This window comes from Lygodium microphyllum, chromosome 3 (assembly GCF_053477565.2).
Source record: "Lygodium microphyllum isolate KBCC chromosome 3, Lygodium_microphyllum_v1.1.10, whole genome shotgun sequence".
NCBI lineage: Eukaryota > Viridiplantae > Streptophyta > Polypodiopsida > Schizaeales > Lygodiaceae > Lygodium > Lygodium microphyllum.
The window spans coordinates 26,647,839-26,653,182 of record NC_141137.1 but is presented as its reverse complement, the minus strand read 5'-3'; the positions used below and the strand labels follow the sequence as shown (position 1 = coordinate 26,653,182).

Here is a 5,344-nt window from a genome sequence, read left to right as displayed (position 1 = left end):
CTAGTTCTGGTGGTGATCATTTTGCATATGTTGTGCTCTTTTCTTGTGGAAACATTCACTGGATGTATGGCTAGTCTTGCTATAGTAATGACATATAATCCGATCCTTGTTGTTATTGGTCCTGAGTCCTCAACCATGGCTTTTTGCTCCATAAGTGCCCTTGGTATACAAGAGACTATTTTTGGTGATGTGTTCCTTTGCATCTTGCTTTTAACTTTTCTTTCTCCATCAAGTAGTGAGTGCTCAATATCTTTAAGCGAGAGACTTGGAACATTACTTAGAGTGGACACAAGATTCCCATATGGATCCTTATTTACACTTGCAAGTAGTACGGCTATTGCTTCATCTTCATCAATATTATTCTTAAGAGTTGCAAGCTGGGTTTTTAGGCTTTTGAACTTGTTAATGTGTACGTTCATGGAAGCACTATCTTTTATATCCAATTTATAAAACTACATGAGTAATTTTACTTTTGAATTTTTTGCTTGGGTACCAAAGATCCTATCAAGTTCCTCCCAAGTAGTTCTAGCATCTTTGATGCCAGAGATATGATGTAGCACATCATGACTTAGTCCTCAGGCAATGATGCCTAGTGCCTTGTTATTCATCTTCTTCCATTCTTTGGTTTTTAGTGGAGCTACTACAAGGATCCCACTTTCTAAATCTTCTTTTTCGCCATCTACATCACCTTCATCATCTTCAAAGAGATCCCAGAGGTATTTTCTCATGAGGTGGTACATGGTCTTTTCCTTCCATAGATGAAAGCCTTCACCATTGACTTTAGCTATTTACTCAAGTTCACTCATTTTGAACGAGATCTTACCACGAGCATACTCGGGAATTGTCTGTCCTTTTACAAAGGGGTTAAGACTTAAAAGAGATTTGATCAATTAGAAAATTACAATAAGCAGCTAAGATGGGATCAAAAATGAGTTGTTCTTGAGTGAGTTGATGATCTAAGTGCTTAAACAGATGTGGGGGCAGCCTAACTACGACAGCCATGAAAGCTAGAATGAGGGTAGAGATGAAAATTAGGTTATAAGCTAGCATTGAGCTTGACTAAAGTTAAGAAAGCTTGAGATTACATACGTCAAATCTTTGAACCCTGAATTTCAGTATATTGCAGGAAGAGATAATCCAGAGATAGATATGTTATCTCAGGCACATTGTGAGAATAGAGATGGGATGATGGATGGGGAGGAAGATGATGACTTTCTTGCAGCTAAAAATGATGTTGTAAGAGTGAATTTATCAATGCAAGGAGTTTTTATAGCACTAACAAAAGCTTGAAAAGCAAAGAAAAGACACTTTAGATATTATGTATCTTGTGTAGAAGTGTTTCTAGAAGACAAATATGTAGGAGAGTGGCTGAGAATTGGTCAATACCTGAGTACATTAACAAAGAGAAACGAGTGGTCGAATGAGGAGTTTAAGAAGATCAAGAGGAAAGCCTATGGGTTTTTCTTAAAAGATGGATACTTGTTGAAACATGCTAAGAAGAAGCAGGGTATGCCACTACAAGTTTTGGGTGTCAAATCTTCACAAGTAAACGTTATGCAAGAATTTCATGAAATCCTATGCCACTACAAGTTTCGGCTGGTCTTTTTTATAATTTTTTGGAGCTACGAGTCGGAAGATATGGCCAAAATGGTGGACGCCAACTTTTTCCAACTACGGTGGAGACCACCTCCCAATTTTATACACACCCACACTTTCTTCCCCCACACTTAACACTTCCATAAAATATCATTCATTAGACTCCCAACCCTTTTCTCTCTCTTCTCCTCTCTCTCAAGCTAATAAACTATTAGAATTCCCCTCCTAAATCACCCTCAAATCATCCTTAATTGTAATAGTAATGAGAGCTCTTGGACTCAAGTTATGGAGGGGAGAATGGAGACAACTCACCTATGATGGAACTTGATTAAGTACAAAATTGGTCAACAAAACATCTAGATGGAGCTTCCACATTGGTGGAACCGTCTTAATGCAACTTTTGTGGTGTTAATTCCTATTCTATCTTAACCTCCTCCCTAAACACCCTCAAGGCCTATATAAAGAGGCCTTCTCCTTTGTAATTTGCAAGACAGAGTCAAGAGGCTTTCTTCAGCCCTATTGAGCCTTCCCCATTCTCTCTCATGAGCTCATGCAGTTTATTCCCTTACTATAGCTTATGCATGCTCTATAGCGTAATAAGCCCATGCTATTGGTGTCCATATTGTGTATATTGGTTATGTCTTGAGGGTTGTCCATCTCTTGTGCCCTCTTAAGTTTTATTGATTCATCTATTTTTTGTAGTTCTCTCTCTCTCTCTCTCTCTCTCTCTCTCTCTCTCTCTCTCTCTCTTAGTTTTCCTCTCTCCTCCCTCACAAGCTCCTCTCCCTCTTGCATAGCATCCTAGTCCACTCTTCCATGACTAGGTGGTGCCCTTACCTCATTCACTTTGTGGCAAAAGGGAGTTTGGCATACTATAGAGGCTGCCATACCGAATTTCCTTCGTCAGTGCAATATAACTTACATTGCCAATGTTTATTCTTCTTTGAACCACACACACACAAACATCAAGCTAAGAACGGTGCAATATAACTTACATTGCCAATTTTTATTATTCTTTGAACTACACACACACACACACAGACATTTACTCTCTCAAAATCTAGCTTTTATGAGCATGGAAGCTTATGTGCAAAAGAAGAAACCCTACCTTGAGACCATGCCTTTTTCCATGAGAGTATGGAGGAGAGAGAATGTGTAGGAGATAAGCAAACCAAAAAAACAATGAAAATAGAGAGAATCAAGGTACTATTACCTTGATGTTTTTATCTACATTCATCTTACTCTTGGTTTGAATACTCCTTTGGATGGAACTATACTTCTAAATATATTGGTCTTTAAGCTAAATCACTTTGTGATAGATTAGGTATATTATCTCATTGAAGTCAAATTTTTATTCCTTTCATTAATGTCAAATGACAAATGAGACTAAAAGAAGGGCATGAAAATGACTTCACCCTTGATGTAGCATTCTCTAAGTGGTCCTTTTCTCTCCAATTACACACTTCTTGAAATTGTATGTTGAGCATGGCCATCATGAACTATCTACTTATGCAAAACCACTCTACCAAGTCATGATGAGCATAAGTTAATTTCAAAGGTGGGACTTGTATATGTCAGAGTAGAAAGTGAGCTCGAACTAAGGTATGATGTGAGGTTGACTTGCCAAATATCAGCAAAGCCTAGGTAGTAGCAAGTCTTATCGTAGACTCTAGAGTACCCTAACCATTCTAACCAAAGCACACATGATCAACATATGGAGTGGATTTTGGAACGTGGAGGGAATGCATAGCGTTTGTTGACCAGGCAGGTCAAAGCTCCCGAAATGTAGTCAAACATCATGGCTCCTTGCTTTTCTTGGGAGGCCGGTGCCAGCCAGGAGGAAGGAACGGCGATACACGCACCGGCCTAAAAGATCACACGCCACGAACAAACATCATACTTAACCACAGAGAGCTGCACTCTCTCGCTCTCTCACACACGGCACGATCAATATATTTGATTAGAGGGCCTGAGGCACCGTGTTCCTCTCTCTCTCTCTCTCTCTCTCTCTCTCTGTCGGTCGGTCGGTCGCTCGCTCTCTCGTGTCCGCCTTTACAGAATTTACCCGATTGATGTCTGGAAGCCATAGATTGACAACCCGTCCTTCTCATCGCCATGTCCATCCCCGAGGGCTGCTCTGTGCGCATCATTGAGGTGTGGGCGGACAATGTTCATGCCGAATTCGACAAGATAAGGAGCCTCGTTGATGATTACCCTATAGTCTCCGTCGACACAGAGTACCCTGGCATCGTCTTCAAGCCCCACCCCCGCCCCGCCCCCGACCTCCATTACCCCGCCCTCAAGGACAACGTCGACAGCCTCAAGCTCATCCAGATTGGCCTCACCCTCACCGACTCTGTTGGCCGCCTCCCCCACTGCACCGCCGCCGCCAGCGAGGAAGTCCTCGCCGCCTGGCAGTTTAATTTCTGCGAATTCGACCCTGTCCTCGACCTCCACTCCCCCACCTCCATCGAGCTCCTCCGGCGCTCCGGCATCGACTTCGACCGCAACCGCCGCTCTGGCATCGACACGGCCTTGTTCGCGGAGCTACTCATGTCCTCGGGCCTGGTGCTGAACAGGGATGTTCAGTACGTGAGCTTCCATGGGGCATATGACTTTGCATACCTGCTCAAGGTCTTGACATGCAAGAAGCTGCCCCCTCTGCAGGGGGACTTCATCGCTTTGGTGGGCATGTACTTTGGCACAGTGTACGATGTGAAGCACATGATGCAGCGGTGCAGGGGCATGTATGGTGGCCTCAATAAGCTCGCTGAGCATTTGAAGTTACAGAGGTATGGTGAAAGTCATCAAGCAGGCTCTGATAGCTTGCTCACATCCTCTGCCTTCCACAAGCTGAATGATGTGTATTTTGACCGGTCTAAGAAGCCACCATTCAACCAGTCACTCGAGGCATGCGCAAGTACGTTGTATGGACTAGTCAGTCCTGGGTTGTTAGGTGCGAAACCCCACTCCTTGTAGTGACAATAGAGTACAAAGCGTAAGTGTATTCTTACATGTGCACGGCACACACCCCCGCCTACTTCTCTCGCTTGTATCTTATTATCAGCAATTGTTCAATTCAATTATAACACCTCCACGTACCCATATCGTGATATGATCTGTTGGGATATGTATGCTTCATGACTAACCGACTGCCCGACGGTGTGAACTTAAGTGAAAGCATGGAGAATTGCAAATATTGACCCCAAGTCCTTTTAGGAAAAGCTAGAAGTGGTTTGAGCGTGTGGTGTGGATGTGTACATGGGTGTGTGAATTCAAACCTTGGTTACACTTATAAGACATCTTTCAAATTTTGAAGCTTTTCTTAAATAATAAAATAAAATGGAAAATCGTAGCCTAAGTAACTAGCTTCACAATTGCATATGCATTGCTGCAACAACATACCTATGAGTGTGAGAAGTCTTGCTCACTTCAAAAGTAAGGGTGAGACCCATATGGAAAGGTGTCATCCTCAATCGTCGAGTGCTCAAAAAAATACGTGTCATCCAATCTTGCCATTCCCCAATCACCCCCAATGTTTGCTAAAAACATTTTTGGTAGTAGATACAAACACCTCCAACTCAAAATTTTGAAGGGATTTTTAAATCAAATTTTACATATTTGTCATTTTTTAAACTAAATTTTTTCAAGGGCTCAACGTTTTGGACTTTTTCTTTAAAATTTGAAGATTTTTTTGAAATTTTTGCAATTCACTTTTATTAAACCTCGATTTTTCGTGAGCATTGAT

The 5,344-nt window shown here is 42.0% G+C and overlaps 1 pseudogene; it reads left to right on the top strand.

Annotated features, from left to right (window-relative positions):
* Window positions 1-3,465: 3,465 nt before the first annotated feature.
* On the top strand, window positions 3,466-4,687 carry LOC148038173 (putative CCR4-associated factor 1 homolog 6 pseudogene; annotated as a pseudogene).
* The last annotated feature ends 657 nt before the right edge of the window (window positions 4,688-5,344 follow it).